Here is a 19,730-nt window from a genome sequence, read left to right as displayed (position 1 = left end):
GCATAGTGAGGGAAGCAGAAGTACATATTTTTCTGGAATTCCCTTGATTTCTCCACGATCCAGTGATGGTTGGCAGTTTGATCTCTGGTTCCTCTGCCTTTTTAAAACACAGATTGTACATCTGGAAGTTCTGGGTTCACATACTGCTGAAGCCTAGGTTGAAGGATTTTAAACCTAACCTGCTCGCACGTGAAATGAGAGTAATTGTAACATAGTATAAACATGATTTGGCATCACCCTTCTTTGTGGTTGGAATGAATGATGACCTTTCCCCGTGCTGTGGCCACTGCTGATGTTTCCAAATTTACTGACATATTAGGGCAGTGTTTAAACAGCACTATCTTTTAGGATTGGGTCACCACCACTATCTTCATTTGTAATAATGCTTCCTAGGGCCCACTTGACTTCACACCCCAGAAGGTCCAACTCTAAGTGAGTGATCACACCATCGTGGTTATTAGGACTGAACTGTTAACCCATGGAATCTGATACTATCTTCAAATAAAGAGTATCAGAATTAAGTTGAATTGTAGAATATCCACCTAGTGGTCAAGAATTGTTCAGTGGTTAGTGGAACCCTCTCCATACTTCTTATAGAGGAATTTGGTGCACAGTTTTTATCTTTTTTTTTTTCTTCTTATTCATACAGTATTTATTTGTCTTCTTTCTGTCAAGCCCTGAGCCAACCACTTTCCCCAGACTGCCTGGGGAGGTACAGGAAAAGGAACACCCAGGGCAGAGGAGACACGGGAAAAAGAACTATGGGAGGTGGATACGGCTCCCTCACATGGCGAAGAGGAGGAGAAAGGCTGCCAGCAGGCAAAAGAGCCCCATGGCCTCCGGGAGGGCAAAGCCCAAGATGGCCTAGGAGAAGAGCAGCTGCTTCAGAGAAGGGCTCCTGTCATAGCCAATGATGAGTCTCCCGAACACAGTCCCCATTCCAGCTCCGAAGCCAGCCACCCCTACTGTGGGAGCCCCAGCTCCAAAGAACTTGGCTGCTGGGTCTATGTCCCTTGAAATGGCACTGGTGTGGAAGCTGTGGCTAGAAGTAAGTGAGGTGGTAAGGGGACGAGGGGCTGCCAAGCTGCTGTGGCTCTTATCTCTCCGTGTCTCCCGTCGTCTTAGCACCACTGCAGACAGTGGTCGGCTCAGTAGTGTAGAGGTTCTCCTGATCAAGGAGGGGGTTGAGACGAACTTGGCGCAAGTGGATCCCTTATGATTATACACTGGAGAGGATGAATAGATTCAAGGGATGAGATATGATAGACAGAGTGCCTGAGTAACTATGGACAGAAGTTTGTAACACTATATAGGAGGTAGTGACCAAAACCATTCCAAAGAAAAAGAAATGCAAGAAGCAAAGTGGTTGTCTGAGGAGGCTTTACAAATAGGTGAGGAAATATGAGAAGAGTAAGGCAAGGGAGAAAGGGAAAGCAGAGTTCCAGAGAACAGCAAGGGGAGATAAGAAAGCCTTTTAAAATGAAGAGTGCAAAGTAATAGAGGAAAACAATAGAATGGGAAAGAATAGAGATGTCTTCAAGATAATTGGAGATATCCAGGGGACTATTCATGCAAGGATGGGCAGGATAAAGGGCAGAAACAATAAGGCCCTAACAGAAGCAGAAGAGATTAAGAAAATGTGACAGGAATATACATAAAAACTATATATAAAAAAAAAAGGAGTCTTAATGATGCAAATAACCACAATGGTGTGATCACTCACTCAGAGTTGGACCTTCTGGGGTGTGAAGTCAAGTGGGCCCTAGGAAGCATTATTACAAATGAAGATAGTGGTGGTGACCCAATCCTAAAAGATAGTGCTGTTTAAACACTGCCCTAATATGTCAGTAAATTTGGAAACATCAGCAGTGGCCACAGCACAGGGAAAGGTCATCATTCATTCCAACCACAAAGAAGGGTGATGCCAAATCATGTTTATACTATGTTACAATTACTCTCATTTCACGTGCGAGCAGGTTAGGTTTAAAATCCTTCAACCTAGGCTTCAGCAGTATGTGAACCCAGAACTTCCAGATGTACAATCTGTGTTTTAAAAAGGCAGAGGAACCAGAGATCAAACTGCCAACCATCACTGGATCGTGGAGAAATCAAGGGAATTCCAGAAAAATATGTACTTCTGCTTCCCTCACTATGCCAAAACCTTTGATTGTGTGGATCACAACAAACTGCAGAAACTTCTCAGTGAGGCAGGAGTACCAGACCACCTTACCTGTCTCCTGACACACTGCACGCAGGTCAAGAGCAACAGTCAGAACTGGACATGAAACAGCTGACTGGTTCAAAATAGGGAATGGAGTATGATGAGGGAGTATTATTGTTATCCTACATATTTAATGTAAATGCAGAGTACATCATGGGAAACCGCAGGTTGGAAGAATAACAAGCTGGATTGTGTGTGTGTGTGTGTATGTGTGAAATTCACTGAAGAATTTACACAGACAAGAACTTTGGTCACCATACTCATGTTAACAGTTAACAGCATGTAAGATACTACAGGGCATGTGTTAATAATTAGGAAACATTTGTGAATAAGTTAATTTTTATGAGTACACTGAGTTGAATACGTTCTTTTCCACTTTTTTACAAATAGGGAAACTGAGGCTGAGAGAATTTAATTGTTTTCAGGAGGCTAATATGTAGAAAGAGTTTCGACCTTGGCTTGATCTCTGGGTTGGGAAGATTTCCTGGAAAAGGAACAAATGGATTTTACTTTATTCATTTTTGATGAATAGTTTGGCTCCATGTAAAACTGTAGGTAGGTTCAAAAAATATTTTCCCTTGGCATCGCTCCTTCCCCTTCGAGCATGTATATGTACAGATGATGTCTTCTTTGCCTCATGTCTTATTTGGTCTCTCTCCTACTCATCCCCCAGACAGTCAACTTCTCTCCTAGATAACCACTATTACTGGTTTCTAAGTATAATCTAGCAAGCCCTCATGTAGCTGTTACATGGTTTTCAGAGATTTAATTTGCTACAGATGCTTCAATGATCCATTATTTGAAAAAAGTGAGTATCACCTGTCTTTAAGCCATTTTCTCTGTGTATTAGGAATTAATTATCCCTTTTTCCACATCAGTAACCTCATTAAGCACTCTTTTTTGTTTTTAAAGAGAGCCTGATCCTCCTTCATTTATCAAACCTAAGTGACAACCCATAAAATGTATTGGTAAAAAGTAGCTTTGGAATCCATTATTAATTCATCCGGCAAGAAGAGCAAGTTTAACATTATGTTGGTAGAATTGTTCTAAGTCACATGTTCCTTAGAGCATTCTCTTGCTCCAGCAGGCCCCACCTAGTTCCTAACACGTCAACATGAAAAAAGAATGTCGTGAAAAAACCTGACCCATTCCAAGACATCCCTGTTCCTTCTGAGATCCCTGAAGGATGTCTGTTTCCTAACAGTGATCTTGGTTACTGCACTGTGGAATCTCAGAGGAACATCTGTCCTCATTTTGGTTCTCTGAGATACTGAGAAAGCGATCAGGACCAGGGCTCAATCTAAAGAAGTTCCTACCTTTTCAAATGCCCAGGTTATGTCACTGATTTTTTTTTTTTTTTTTCCTGTAGCACACCAACCTAATCAAGAAATATTGCAGACACCACACTGCCTTCTTTCAGGAGAGAGCACAAGGCATGAAATATTCCCTCAGGCAGTGGGAGGACCTTTCTTACTAGTAAGAAGGTGTGGATTCTGAAATTGTCTTCAGACTGAAGCCTTTGAATTAGTAGTGATGTCAGCTTGAAGACAGAGGAGAGCTGTGCAAGGGTCTTAGGGAGGGGGCCCTCACACTAAATAATAATCCTATTTTAATCACATTTGGGGGCACGGTTCACATTAATTAGTTATTGTGAGCAGTTATTCATAATTCGTATTAGTTTTGCTGCCTTATAGAGCTCACATTCCTTCTTTTGAAATTTATTTTTAATTGGAGGATAACTGCTCCACAATGTTGTGTTGCTTTCTGCCTACAATGATGTGGATCAGCTTTAAGTACACATATAGCCCCTCCACCTTGAGCCTCAGTTTCACCCCATGGCCCCCCACCCCATCCCTCTAGATGATAACAGAGCACAAGGCTGAGCTCCCTGTGCTCTTCAGCAAAGTTCCTTTAGCCATCTCTTTTACACATGGCAATGCATATATTTCAATGCTACACTCGCAATTCATCCCACCCTCTCTTTCTCTTTCTGTGTTTGGAAGCCCTGTACTCTACATCTGCATTTCTATTCCTGCTCTGCAAATAGTTTCATTAGCACCATTTTTCCAGATTTCATATATATATGTGTTAAAATGTGATATTTGTTTTTCTCTTTCTGACTGATTGACTCTGTATAACGGGCTTTAGATTTGTCCACCTCAGTTAAACTGAACTCCTATCTGCTCCTTTCTATGGCTGAGTGACATTCCATTGTATTTATGTACAACAACTTCTTTACCTATTCGTTTGTTGATGGACATCTAGGTTGCTTCTACATCCAGGCTATTGGAAACAGTGATGCAATGAACACTGGAGTACATGTGCCTTTTTGAATTACAATTTTCTCAGGGCATATGTCCAGAGAAGTATCCCCAGGGATTGCTGGGCCATATTGTAGTTTTATTCCTAATTTTTTAAGGATCTCCATGCCGTTCTCCATAGCGGCGGTATGCAATGAACACTGGGGTACATTTACCTTTTGAAGCACAGTTTACTCAGGGCATATGCCCATGTGCCCTTTTACTTCCACGAGTTTGACTGTTTCAATACCTCATATAAGGGGATTCATGCAGCATTTGTCCTCCTGGGTCTGGCTTACTTCTCTTGGTATAATGTCTTCCAGGTTGATCCATGTTGTCTCATGACAGGATTTCCTTCTTTTTAAGGACGAATAATAATCCACTGTATGTGTATACTACAGTTTATTTATCCATTCATGTGTTGATGGACATTTAGGATGTTAACACGTCTTGGCTATTGTGGGTACTGCTGCAGTGAACTTGAAAGTGCTAATATGTCTTGGCGACCCTGATTTAAATTAACTTGGATAAATACACTAATGTGGATGGGGAATACATATGGTAGTTCTGGTTTCTATTTTTTAACTTTTGAGTAACCTTCATATTTTTCATCATGGTTGAACCATTTACCATTGCACTAACAGGTAAAAGTCTCCTTATTTTGTCCACAAACTCACCAACTTTCACTAGGATTTCTTGTTTTTCTGATTACAATCATTCTAACAGGTGTGAAGTGATATGTCATTGTGTGTTTGATTTTCATATCCTGGATGATCAGTAGTGATATTAGACTCCTTTTCAATATGTCTTCTGCAAACAGAACTCTATTCAAGTCCCTTGCATATTTGAAATAAAGGCTCCTAAACTTTTTGCTATTATGTTGTATAAGTTTCTTATACATTTTGGAAATTAACCCCTTATCAGGTTTTTTTTTTTTTAAGTCGCTCAGTCGTGTCCGCCTCTTTGCGACCCCATGGGCTGTAGCCTACCAGGCTCCTCTGTCCATGGGATTTTCCAGGCAATAGTCCTGGAGTGGATTGCCATTTCCTTCTCCAGGGGATCTTCCCAACCCAGGGATCGAACCCTGGTCTTCCGCATTGTAGACAGACGCTTTACCATCTGAGCCACCAGGGAAGCCTCATATTTCCATAGGACCGATCATGTAATGTGCCTTATATTAGGCATTTTGTTGTTTTGATACCAAATTTTGAGGCAGGTATAGTTTTTATCTCTAATTACAACTATGTAAATAAACTGGTCTTCAGGGAGGTTGGGAAATATTTAATGTCACACAGTACTGGTGTGCATGGATGTCTGCATAGCCCAGGACTCAAGCTTTCCCTGGAAAGCAGAGTGCAAATTATTAGCTGAAGTGTTATTTACTTATGATTATTATGCTTACTTACTTATTATTATTAATATATCAAGTAAAGGTATGGTTTATTTATTATTATTATACTGTGGTTCAACAAATTATACTAATAAATTATGAATGGATTCTATGTCATCCATCATTTATTTATTTAGGGAAAAATAGCCCATGATTGAATGCTGGAATGAATGATTGATGGAGCTTCATTCCCTGGGTGTACTAAGAAAGTCTGAAAACACACCAAATGTCATTTCAAAAAAGGGCCTGATAGAGTTAACTGAATTAACGGCTGTAGTGTAAATTAGCACAAGATATTTGGGGGGTACTAGTGGAAAAGCTTCGAAATGGATACAGTCCAGATATTGAGACAATTTTGAAGATAATGAGATGAGAGGAATTTGGTTTCTAGTAGACCAAAAACAGCAGAACAACAAGCAACACTAAGAACTGGACATGGAAAAATGAACTGGCTCAAAACAGGGAAAGGAGTAAGTAAAGGCAGTATATTGTCACCCCGCATACTTAAATTATATGCAGAGTACATCATGCAAAATGCTGGGCTGGATGAAGCACAAGCTGGAATCAAGATCGCCGGGAGAAACATCAATAACCTCAAGTATGAAGATGATGCCACCCTTAGGGCAGAAAGCAAAGATGAACTAAAGATCCTCTTGATGAAAGTGAATGAGGAGAGTGAAAAAGTTGGCTTCAAACTTCAAATTCAAAAAACTAAGATCATAGCATTCGATCAAATCACTTCAGGGAAACAGATGGGGGAAAAAATGAAAACAGTGACAGACTTTATTTTCTTGGGCTCTAAAATCACTGAGGACTGAGACCGCAGTCATGAAATAAAAGATGCTTGCTCATGGGAAGAAAAGTATACCAAACCTAGACAGTGTATCAAAAAGCAGAGACATCACTTTGCTGACAAAGGTTCCTATACTCAAAGTTCTGGTTTTTCCAGTGGTCATGTATGGATGTCAGAGTTGGACCATAAAGAAGGCTGAGCACTGAAGAACTGAGGCTTTTGAACTGTGGTGCTGGACAAGACACATGAGAGCCCCTTGGACACCAAGGAGAGCAAACCAGTCAATCCTAAAGGAAATCAACTCTGAATATTCTTTGCAAGGACTGATATTGAAGCTCAAACTCCAATATCTTGGCCTCCTGATGTGAAGAGCCAACTCATTGGAAAAAACCTTGTTGGGATGTTGGGAAAGATTGAAGGCAGGAGGAGATGGGACGACAGAAGATGAGATGGTCGGATGGTGTCAATGGAAATGAGTTTGAGCAAACTCTGGGAGATAGTGAAGGACAAGGAAGTGTGGCATGCTGCAGTCCATGGGGTCGCAAAGAGTTGGACACGAATGAGCAACTGAACAGCATCATACAACCCTAGACCACAATGACTCATGGTAGTGTGGCAGAAAAAGTAGAATTTCATGAAGGGATCCTATTGCATGAGCTTATGGCTAAGAAACCTGAGGGATCATGTTGTCCTGTTCAAGTCCATTATGGAGCCATGTGAAAACAGAGCTGAAATGAGACTGTTAGTACTGGAAAATCATGATAGACTTTGTGGCCATGGTTAAGTGTTTTAATTGTCAAGAAAAGCCCAGAGATCAGTAGAATGTGGTATAAGGGGAATTTAGAAAAACTGTGGGTGGGGGTTAAGATATGTGTGTTTAGTAAACCCTAGTCATGACCATTGAGGGAGACAAAGCTGGGTGCTGAAGCTGAAATGGAATGGGGTAGTAAGTTTTCCATACCAGATGCGTAGGGAGCTGGGGAATGTGGCAAGCACAATCTTAACCATGGAGGAGCAGTACCATTGTCGAGGAATTCCTCATATTTCCTAACTGGTGCATGATATTGGCACTGGGGCTTTGAGACAATGTATTGAGTGACTCACTCTGCACTGCCTAGTGAAGGGTGAGGAAGTCCATGGCAATGGAGCTTTGTGATATCAGCATGAGTGTGACAATTTATTTTTGAGATTGCAAGCGCATGGTATTTGGGGTGGGAAACAAGTGCATCATGCCAGATCTGGGATATTCCCTCTGGGTGGAGCTGCCTGGTCCTTATAAAAGGAGTCTCTACCACCATACTGCTATCTTTGTGCTACTCAGTCATAGGTCTTCTTTGGAGCCTCTGGTGAGTACAGTTTTAGATGTTTTTAGCACTTGTGTGGTAGGGTATAATCTTAGGGTAGAAGTGGCTGTATTTTAACAAATTAGTGCTCTCTATGGGAATAAGAAGGTAATGAGAATTTAGCGGTAGTTTTTAGTCTTGTTCTTGACGTCTTAAATGTGCTCTTAAAGGAGACGAGAGGAATGGAATCAGCGGCACAATCTTAACCTAGGGAGAGTCAGGGAGAGGAGATGCCGTGTCTCAGTGCATTCATTGCAAATGAAGTCTTCTCAGCCTGCAGTTCCACTGAGTGCTGCATGTGGGCCTTTGCATTTCTCCTTGGAAGCCAACAGTCAAGTCAGTTAGACCAGCAACCAGAACCTCAAGGGAGAAATTAGTAGAGATGTTTTTGAGATTGGCTAGAAGTTTCACATCCTGATTATTTTTCTTCAGAGTGTGCTTGTATTCACACAGCATTTGTGCAAGTAATTTTTTCTTCAAAAGTGGTAGAAGAGGGCTCCCTATTAGTGGAAGAATAGGGCTTTCTGTTATGAACAATGCTGTTTGTATTTCAGATTCCTTGAGACCCAGGGAAGCATGTCTCACCATCCGCATCCGCATCCGCATCCACATCCGCATCCGCAAAAGCATCAGCATCAGCATCACCATCAGTGCAAGGAGCCCTGCCATCCACCTCCAATAGTGTGCCCACCCAAGTGCCATGAGCCTTGCCCACCTCATCCATGCCCACCTCCAGTGAGCCAGCAGAAATGCCCTCCTAGGCCACCATGCCCACCCTGTGAGCAGAAGTGTCCACCCAAGTGGAAGTAACAGCACCAGATTTCATCTGGACCAAGAAACAACAAGATCCAGGCTCTCCCGTTGTCCACCCTTCGGCCATGGTGACGGATTTCATCTTCCTTAACCTCCCTCCTCAACCGACAGCTGACAGAGAAAAGGCTTGCTTCCTGAAGCTGACACCACCTTGTTGAATAAAGAGCAGCAGGATCATCGCCTGATCGCCTTTGCCATGTGCCCGTCTGTAATCCACATTGTGATCTCTACCCTGTGAGAACTTAGTGTGTCTATTCTTTGATTCTCCAATAAAGCCTGTGTCTTAGTGAGTGCACATTTCTTCTTACGTTTTTCTTTTGCACTTTGTGTTTTTAATGTCTCCTGTCAACAACAAGTATTCTTCTGTGTGTTCCTTTTACTCCCATTGGATTTTTGGAGTTAGACTTTTCCTTGATTTGAGTTCAGGTTTGCCTGAAATATGTTTTGGATTGGATCCATCAAGGAATTCTTTCACTGGTTTCAAACGTGTCTATCTCTCTTCCCTTATAGGACCCTGAAAAGAACTGAATTCTCTCAGCCTCAGTTTCCTAACCTGAGAAAATGAGGAGAGAGTGTATTTGACTCAGTGTACTCATAGAAATTAATATATTCACAAATATTTCTTAATTATTGATACATGCCAGACCCATATGTTAAGGACATGATAATGGTGACCAACGTCCTTGTCCATCTAAATTCTTGAGGGCATTTTACACACACACACACGCACATATGAAGAAGACAAATAATAGTCCTGTGTGTGTATATGTTAGAGAAAATTTGGAGAAGAGGTCTTCCAAAGTGGCTTTTTGGGCAATGACCTGAGTGATGAAATGAGTGAGCTTTGAGTGTATCTGGTTTACATTGTACCATGAGAGGTGACGGCAAGTGCTAAGGCAGAGGAAATTAACCACAGAAAGGACAGTGATCAAGGAGACACTGCCTCCAAATGGGGTCAGAGAGGTTGGGATCCAAAGATTTAATAATGATTTTCATTATTTATTCATAGTTTGACAGTCATACTATGCTGATGGCCTAACGGTCTCAAATTTTATATCTATGCAATTCTCAACTATAAATTAAAGATAAATCAAAATTGCTGAATGAATTGTAGGACTGCATGATAGAGCTGCACTAATTAAGAGAGGATGCTATCCCATAAGAAAAGACACAGAGATCAATGCAATAATAGAACATCAGACATAGATCCACACCATACATGGTCAACTGATTTTCAACAAGGGTGTCTCGGTAATTCAACAGATGAAAAATAACCTTGTCACTAAATGATACTCAAACTGTTGGATACTGATACACAAATAATTGAAGCTTGGCCTTTAGCTAACACCATATAAATATTAACTCAAATTGTATCATAGACTACAACATAAGATCTATGATTCTACAATTTCTAGAGGAAAACAGGAGAAAATCTTAGCTGCGATGTGTTAGCCTAACTGTTATTAAAAATCAGTATCCAAAATATGTAAATAACTCATAAAGTCAGTCATAAACAGACACTGAAAAGAAAAGTGGACAACAGTCACTTTACAAAGAAAATACCTTCATATGGTCAACAAAACTATTTTTAGAGCTTCTGAAAGTCACAACATTTAAGAAAGAGTATTCAAAATGCAAACCTGATGGGTACAGCCTTCAAAAGTCTGGAAATGACAAACTAATTTAATTAAGACACAGGACAAGCAGCAAATACACAACACCTCTGGGAGGAGTCTGGAATTGTTGCCAGTACTTGGGAAAACAGTTTGGCATTATCTGTAAAAGCAGAAGTGGGATACTTCTGGGATCATTTGCTACAGAAATGTGTGAACATGTGCACTAACAGACATGAGGAAAACGTCCTAGTGTTCCTAACAGCTCCACAAAGGAAACAACTTTGAGGTCAACCAACAGTACAACAAGGAGAGAAATGAAGTGCTGTATAGTCACACAATGACATACTAAACGTCACTAGTGGATAGACCAAAGCTACATAGTGTCAACTGAAGGATGAGAGACAAAAATAAGGTATACAGTATAATTCCATTTATGTAGTGAAAAAGCTAGTAACTTAACTATAATTTTTGAGATATTCCTATCAGATCAGATCAGTTGATGAGTCATGTCTGACTCTTTGTGACCCCATGAATCACAGCACGCCAGGCTTCCCTGTCCATCACCAACTCCCGGAGTCCACTCAGACTCACGTCCATCGAGTTAGTGGTGTCATCCAGCCATATCATCCTCTGTCGTCCCCTTCTCATCCTGCCCCCAATCCCTCCCAGCATCAGAGTCTTTTCCAATGAGTCAACTCTTTGCATGAGGTGGCCAAAGTACTGGAGTTTCAGCTTTAGCATCATTCCTTCCAAAGAAATCCCAGGGCTGATCTCCTTCAGAATGGACTGGTTGGATCTCCTTGCAGTCCAAGGGACTCTCAAGAGTCTTCTCCAACACCACAGTTCAAAAGCATCAATTCTTCGGCGCTCAGCCTTCTTCACAGTCCAACTCTCACATCCATACATGACCACAGGAAAAACCATAGCCTTGACTAGACGAACCTTTGTTGGCAAAGTAATGTCTCTGCTTTTCAATATGCTATCTAGGTTGGTCATAACTTTCCTCCCAAGGAGTAAGCGTCTTTTAATTTCATGGCTACAGTCACCATCTGTAGTGATTTTGGAGCCCAGAAAAATAAAGCCTGACACTGTTTCCACTGTTTCCCCATCTATTTCCCATTAAGTGGTGAGACTGGATGCCATGATCTTCATTTTCTGAATGTTGAGCTTTAAGCCAACTTTTTCACTCTCCACTTTCACCTTCATCAAGAGGCTTTTGAGTTCCTCTTCACTTTCTGCCATAAGGGTGGTGTCATCTGCATATCTGAGGTTATTGATATTTCTCCCAGCACTCTTGATTCCAGCTTGTGTTTCTTCCAGTCTAGCGTTTCTCATGATGTACACTGCATAGAGGTTAAATAAACAGGGTGACAATATACAGACTTGACGAACTCCTTTTCCTATTTGGAACCAGTCTGTTGTTCCATGTCCAGTTCTAACTGTTGCTTCCTGACCTGCATACAAATTTCTCAAGAGGCAGATCAGGTGGTCTGGTATTCCCATCTCTTTCAGAATTTTCCACAGTTGATTGTGATCCACACACTCAAAGGCTTTGGCATAGTCAATAAAGCAGAAATAGATGCTTTTCTGGAACTCTCTTGCTTTTTCCATGATCCAGCAGATGTTGGCAATTTGATCTCTGGTTCCTGTGCCTTTTCTAAAACCAGCTTGAACATCTGGAAGTTCACAGTTCACATATTGCTGAAGCTTGGCTTGGAGAATTTTGAGCATTACTTTACTAGCATGTGAGATGAGTGCAGTTGTGTGGTAGTTTGGGCATTCTTTGGCATTGCCTTTCTTTGGGATTGGAATGAAAACTGCCCTTTTCCAGTGCTGTGGCCACTGCTGAGTTGTCCAAATGTGCTGACATATTGAGTGCAGCACTTTCACAGCATCATCTTTCAGGATTTGGAATAGCTCAACTGGAATCCATGACTTCCACTAGCTTTGTTCGTAGTGATGCTTTCTAAGGCCCACTTGACTTCACATTCCAGGATGTCTGGCTCTAGGTGAGTGATCATACCATCGTGAATATTTGGGTTGTGAAGATCTTTTTTGTACAGTTCTTCTGTGTATTCTTGCCACCTTTTCTTAATATCTTCTGCTTCTGTTAGGTCCATACCATTCCTGTCCTTTATCGAGCCCATCTTTGGATGAAATGTTCCTTTGGTATCTCTGATTGTCTTGAAGAGATCTCTAGTCTTTCCCATTCTGTTGTTTCCTCTATTTCTTTGCATTGATCGCTGAAGAAGGCTTTCTTATCTCTTCTTGCTATTCTTTGGAACTCTGCTTTCAGATGTTTATATCTTTCCTTTTCTCCTTAGCTTTTTGCTTCTCAGTAGTTAAAACCCATAAAGAAAAAGCAAGAAAGTGATTATTAGGAGTCATGATTGTGGTCACTTCTAGTGGACAAGGTATGGGATGCAATTTAATAAGAAAACTTGGGTCTTTTGAAGGGTTGGTATTTTTCTTTTTCTTAACTTCATGTTTCTTGACAATAAAGAGATCAGTCTATGATTATCCACTTCATACAGCAAAGCTTTATGAACTTTCTGAATGTGTAGATCATGTTCTCCTAAAATAAAAAAAATTTATTTTTTCTTTTCCTTTTTCTTGTTTTTATTCAAGACAAAATTGGGGAGGGAATAGTGTTAATAATATTAGGCCAGAGGCCTATCCATGAGGTCAAAGTCAACACCCGTAAAAATAAAATCAGGTCTTTTTAGTGTTGGAATCACAACAACAGTAAAATTCTCTACGCATTTTGTTACCTATAAGGTGATGGAATTTAATGGAGTCCACTTCCCTATAAGATGGGAACACTCTTAATAATAGAGCTTCCTTTCATATCATCACTCTCATAAAATAAATTTTTGCTTTGCAAAAGAATTAATTTTTTAAATTAATTTAATTTTTATTGATGAAGACTTGCTTTACGGGATTTTGCTGTTTTCTGACAAACCTCAACGTGAATCAGCCATCAGTTCAGTTCAGTTCAGTCACTCAGTCGTGTCCGACTCTTTGCCACCCCGTGAACTGCAGCATGCCAGGCCTCCCTGTCCATCGCAAACTCCCAGAGGTCACCCAAACTCATGTGCATAGAGTTGGTGATGCCATCCAGCCATCTCATCCTCTGTCGACCCCTTCTCCTCCTGGCCCCAATCCTTCCCAGCATCAGGGTCTTTTCCAATGAGTCAACTCTTCGCATGAAGTGGCCAACGTATTGAAGTTTCAGCCTCAGTATCAGTCCTTTCAATGAACACCCAGGACTGATCTCCTTTAGAATGGACTGGTTGGATTTCCTTGCAGTCCAAGAAACTCGCAAGAGTCTTCTTTAACACCAGAGTTCAAAAGCATCAATTCTTCAGCGCTCAGCCATAGGTATACGTATATTCCTTAGTCCTTTTAACCATTTTTAAAAACTGTCTTTAACAGATCATATGTACTTTCAGTTAAAAGAAAATAGATGTGATAGTAGAGAATGACCTAAAGTTGAGACTTTGAACTTCAGCCTAGTATGGCTGGAAAACTGTGAATAAATTATCAAAATCTTTGACACATCTTTCAGATCCAATGTCTTCAACCCCATTTGGAGACATTGTCTCTCTGATGACTGTTCTCCCTGCAGTTACTCTGCCCTGCCTCAGCACTCACCATCGCCTCTCACTGGTACATTGTACCCCAGATACTCAAGGCTCACTCTTCTCTTCACTCAAGTCTTTGCCCTAAAAGTCACTTTGGAAAACCTTTTCTACACAGTTGTCTCTAAAATACCCCCAGGCATCACTATTATTTGCCTTGTATCTGCACATGTGCGTGTGTATGTGTGTGTTTGTGCAAACTCATTTCAAGAGTTTAGATGGAAAAAGGACTTTAGTCACCATCCTCATGTCCCTAGCACATAAGAGACTGCCTGGCATGTGTTAATAATTGGGAAACCTTTGTGAATAAATTAACTTCTATGTGTACACTGAGTTGAATAGAGTCTGCCTACTGGTTTTACAAATAAAGAAACTGAGACTGAGAGAATTCAATTCTTTTCAGGGTCTTCAAGGTAGACAAAGATAGAAAGAAGTCTGAACCCAAAGAAGGAATTCCTTGATGGATCCATTCCAAACATACATACTTCAGGCAAAGCTGAACTCAATGAGGGAAAAGTCTAAATCTGATAATCCAATGGGAATGAAATGGAACACTCAGAAGAATACTTGTAGTTGACAGAAGAGATGAAAAACACTATATGCAAAAAAACGAAAGATAGAAATACATAATGGACTATGAATATGCTTTATTGGAGAAGCAAAGAATAGACATGCTAATTGCTCATGGGGCAGAGATCACAGTGCAGATACAGACACACAGATGGCAAAGAGAGTTCAAGCGATGATCCTGCTGCTCTTCCAACAACGTGGTGTCAGCTTCAGGAAGCAAGCCTTTTCTCTGCCAGCTGTCAGTCCAGGAGGGAGATTAAGGAAGATGCAATCCATCACCATGGCCAAAGGGAGGACAATGGGAGAGCCTGGATCTTGTTTCTTGGTCCAGATGAAATCTGGTGCTGTTACTTCCACTTGGGTGGACACTTCTGCTTGCATGGTAGGCATGGTGGCCCAGGAGGGCATTTCTTCTGGCTCAGTGGATGTGGGCATGGATGAGGTGGGCAAGGCTCATGGCACTTGGGTGGGCACACTTTTGGAGGTGGATGGCAGGGCTCCTTGCACTGATGGTGATGCTGATGTGGATGCGAATGCGGATGCGGATGGTTAGACATGCTTCCTGGGTCTCAAGGAATCTGAAATACAGACAACTTTCTTCATAGCAGAGAGTCCGATTGGTAGAACATTTAGCTGTGCCAACAACCCTTCCGTAACTAAGGACACTTCTAGATTCCTAATACAGTCTTTATGGTTTTTTATAGCTTCATCACCATTCTTTTTTAGTATCTCTTGCCCTCATCTTCAGTCTTTTCTGATTAGTGTCTCCTTCTACCTTTTCTAAAACAAAATTACCTACACAGGTGTTGTACGAATACAAACATACCCTGAAGAAGAATCTGGTTAATAAACTTGCAGCGAATCCCCAAACAAATCTCTACTTATTTCTCCCATCAGGTCTTGGTTGCTGGACAAGCTGACCTGACTGTGGGCTTCTGAGGAGAAATGCAAAGGCTCAAACTAGGCACTCAATGGGATTGGATGCCGAGAAGGGGGCATTTGGAACTAATGTGTGCTGTGCTGTAGCACAGTATCTCATCCCCCCTACTCTCTCTCAGGTTAAGACTGTGCCTCTGACTCCATTTTCTTCTCACATTTAAGATCGCATACATGACCAAATACCAAAAATTTCTCCCTTAATCCTCATTATCTTCTTTTTCCCATACAGAGCACTAATTGCTTCAGTTAAAGCCACTTCTACCCCCAAATTAAACCCAACATCCAAGTTCCATCAAGATCTCTAAGAGTTGTGCTCACCAGAGGCTCCAAAGATCCCTATGACCTTCACGACAACGACAGCACTGTGATGGAGACTCCTTTTATAAGGACCAGGCAGCTCCACCCAGGGGAACATCCCAGGACTGGCACGATGCACTTGTTTCCCACCCCCAAATACCACATGCTTGCAATCTCAAAAATAAATTGCCACACTCATGCTGATATCACAAATCTCCCTTGTCCATGGACTTCTTTATCCTTCACTAAGGAAGTGCAGAGTGATTCAATGGAGACCTGGTCACATACTCCCTGTGCCATTGTTATGCACTGATTAGGAAATATGAGGAATTCTTTGACAATAGTGTTGTTCCTCCATTGTCAGACTTGGTGATTCTTTCACTCCCCAGCCCCCAAGAATCTGCTATGTAAAACTTCCTCCCTATTCCATTTCACCTGCCAGCACCCAGCTTTGTTTCCCTTGATGGTCGAGACTGGGATTTACTAATCTCACATATCTTAAGCACTACCCACAGTTTTTTTAAACCCACCTTCCTTTCACCATGCCTCATTGGTCTCTAGCCTTTTCTTGACAATTAAATGACTTGGGGCCACAAAGTTGAATCTTGTTTTTCTAACTTTCTAGTTTCTGGTGTTGGCAGTCTCATGCCAGGTGTGTTTTCACACGGCTCCATTCATGGACCCGACAGGAAAACTTGATCCTTCAGTTTTCTGGACCATAAAGTCACAAGTTGAGATGCTTTACTAAGCTCTACTTCTGCAGATGTATACACTGATCTGGTCTCTGCAGCCACATGACCATGAGCAACTTGCAGTCTACTAGAAACCCAAATTCCTCTCTTCTCATTATTTTCAAAATTGACTCAATGTCTGGGCTCTATCCATTAAGAAGCTTTTCCACTAGTACTCCCCAAATATCCTTTGACACTTTACCCTACAACAGTTAATTCAATTGATTCTATCCTGCCATTTTTTTTTATTTTTTGAAATGACATTTAGTGTTTTTTCAGACATTCTCAGTATACTCAAGGAATGAAGCTCCATGAGTCATTGACCCCCCCATTCAATCCATGGATATTTTTCTCTAAACAAAGAAACTAAGGATGACATAGAACCCATCAGGAATTTATTAGTATAATTTGTTGAAATGCAGCATCGCTTCAGCTAATACTAAGCACTAAGCCTTCCATGGGGGACCTTGAGTGCCCTGGGTATGCAGACATCTATAGGCACCGGTACTTTGTGACATTAAATGTTTCCCAACTGCTCTGAAGATCAGCTTACTAACACTGCTGTAAATTAGAGACAAGAGCTATACTTGCCTCAAAATTTTGCTATGGAAACAAAAAAATGTCTAATATAAGGCATGTGACATAGTCTGTTACCAAGTCCAAGCTTGTTCCGCTTGCTGCAGTGAATCTGAGATGAGGTGTCTAGACTAGGAAAAGGAAAAAAAGAAACGAAAAATTTCATTTTTCACCCAGGAATCAAACCCGAGTCTCCTGCACTGAAGGCAGATTCTTTTTTTTAGATGGCATATTTATTTATTTATTTATTTACTTTTGTGGCTAAATTCTTTTTTCAAATTTAAAGTTATTTATTTTAATTAGAGTCTAATTACTTTACAGTATTGTATTGGTTTTGCCATACATCAACATGAATCTGCCACGGGTATACATGTGTTCCCAATCCTGAACCCCCTTCCCACCTCCCTCCCCATACCATCCCTCTGGGTCATCCCAGTGCACCAGCCCCAAGCTTCCTGTATCCTGCATCGAACCTGGACTGGCGATTCATTTCTTGAAGGCAGATTCTTTACTGACTGAGCTATGAGGGAAGCCCATCTAGACTAGAAAGGGACTTTGTTCAGGAACCCACTGGCTGAGATAATGACGAGTTAGTGCCACCAAATAATCATCTGGGTTCTGGTTGCCAGGTTCTTTTATGGGTCAGGAATGGGGTGGAGGTAAGGAAACAAAGTAAAAGACTACTCAGTCCTTGCAAATTTCCTCTAGTATGGAAAGCCATGAAATTAAAAGATGCTTACTCCTTGGAAGAAAAGTTATGACCAACCTAGATAGCATATTGAAAAACAGAGACATTACTTTGCCAACAAAGGTCCGTCTAGTCAAGGCTATGGTTTTTCCAGTGGTCATGTATGGATGTGAGAGTTGGACTGTGAAGAAAGCTAAGCACTGAATTATTGATGCTTTTGAACTGTGGTGTTGGAGAATGCCAGGGACCAGCCCCGGCTGATCCAGGGTATTCGAAGTGGGGACGGCGTCGGCGACCTATTTATTTAAATATGTTATCAAAGATATAAAGAGTAATAGGATGAGGATAGCTCAGCAGGAAAATTTAGTGGAGAAAAGAGGCTGAGTAGCTTGGTTTACGCGGGACATCAATAAAACTTCAAGACAAGAAGTTTGCACCACTTACGTAGGCCGCAGGTGTCCTTCCGTTCTCCCGAAGGAGAGGAGACACTGAGGCCTCCCTGGTCGGATCTTAGAAGCCCAGGCATAATTAGCAAGCATGGCGGGTTCCGCGCTCCAGATGGAGACTCAGCCAGAATTTGAGAGAGAGAGTGACATGGGGAGACCAAGTTTCAGTGAACAAGGCCCGCACTTTATTTTCCAAAGTAGTTTTTATACCTTAAGTTGTGCATAGAGGATAATGGGGGAAGGGGTGGAGTCATGCAAGGACAGCAGTTCCTGGTCCTAATCGAAGCCAGGCTTTCAAACTTATCATATGCAAAAGTTCAGGTGAATTACATCATCTTCTGGCCAGGAGGCCTCTTAACATTTTAAGAAACTTCTCTTTCTCTAAAGGTGATTATTCCAAAGTCAGGCACCAGCCTCCAAAAAAGCACTGGACAAAGCTGCATTCCTATAGTGCAAAGGTGAGGTGGGCTCAATCAAGAAAAGAATTAACAAAAGGGTCTAAGGTTACAAACATTGAGGCTACTACTTACATTTCTATACACCCATTATATCAATCAATACACTGCCAAGGACACAGTAGGTAAGGAGTATGGAGACTTAGCAGCAAACATTGGCCCAATAAGTGAAAAACCCTTCACCAATACAATTTCTAATCAATCTTTTAACTACTCAAAGCAATCTGTGTTTAGACAGTTTAGAATATCTCCTGCCTCTCACAGTTGGGAGGCTCTGAACAATCACATGTGGCCGGAAAAACCTATTCAGGCAGGCTAGAGGATTTCCAAAGGAGTTTGTAGGTTGAAACACTGTCACACCCAGGAATCATTAACTGGAGCTGTAAGCTAACTCTTTTTTCAGAGAGAGGTAGTGGGGGACAGCCCCCAAAGTCAGAGGTGTAGGTGAAAGCACAAAGCATAAAGTAGGCAGACTCTGGTTTTGGGGGTAGATGCTCGAGAATTTCCAGGGAGACGCCTGAGGCTTGATCCCGCCTTTGCATATGCCAAGCCTCCTTCCTCATGACCTTTGCCACGGGCGGAGCTCGCTCCCTGCAGGAGAAGACTCTTGAGAGTCCTTGGACTGCAAGGAGATCCAACCAATCCATTCTAAAGGAGATCAGCCCTGGGTGTTCTTTGGAAGGAATGATGCTGAAGCTGAAACTCCAGTACTTTGCCCACCTCATGGGAAGAGTTGACTCATTGGAAAAGACTCTGATGCTGGGAGGGATTGGGGGCAGGAGGAAAAGGGGAGGACAGAGGATGAGACGGCTGGATGACATCACCGACTCGATGGACGTGAGTCTCAGTGAACTCCGGGAGATGGTGATGGACAGGGAGGTCTGGCGTGCTGTGATTCATGGGGTTGCAAA

The 19,730-nt window shown here is 41.7% G+C and overlaps 2 long non-coding RNA genes and 1 pseudogene across 2 annotated transcripts; 1 reads left to right on the top strand and 2 right to left on the bottom strand.

Moving 5' to 3' along the window:
• Positions 1-783: 783 nt before the first annotated feature.
• LOC147376532 (ATP synthase F(0) complex subunit C2, mitochondrial pseudogene) lies at positions 784-4,854 on the bottom strand (annotated as a pseudogene).
• Positions 4,855-7,367: 2,513 nt separating this feature from the next.
• On the top strand, positions 7,368-9,155 carry LOC147376531 (uncharacterized). The gene is made up of 2 exons (XR_015161028.1): positions 7,368-8,050; positions 8,602-9,155. It is a non-coding gene; the product is annotated as an uncharacterized LOC147376531 (long non-coding RNA).
• A 5,581-nt stretch (positions 9,156-14,736) lies between these two features.
• Positions 14,737-16,547, bottom strand: LOC147376530 (uncharacterized). Its single transcript, XR_015161036.1, has 2 exons — positions 15,945-16,547; positions 14,737-15,265 (listed from the first exon to the last, which is right to left on the bottom strand). It is a non-coding gene; the product is annotated as an uncharacterized LOC147376530 (long non-coding RNA).
• Between the last annotated feature and the right edge of the window lie 3,183 nt (positions 16,548-19,730).

The sequence above is a fragment of the Bos grunniens genome, chromosome 3 (genome assembly GCF_055505025.1).
Source record: "Bos grunniens cultivar Pamir isolate PY7600 chromosome 3, Bosgru_T2T1.0, whole genome shotgun sequence".
NCBI lineage: Eukaryota > Metazoa > Chordata > Mammalia > Artiodactyla > Bovidae > Bos > Bos grunniens.
This window is presented reverse-complemented; position numbering and strand designations above follow the sequence as displayed.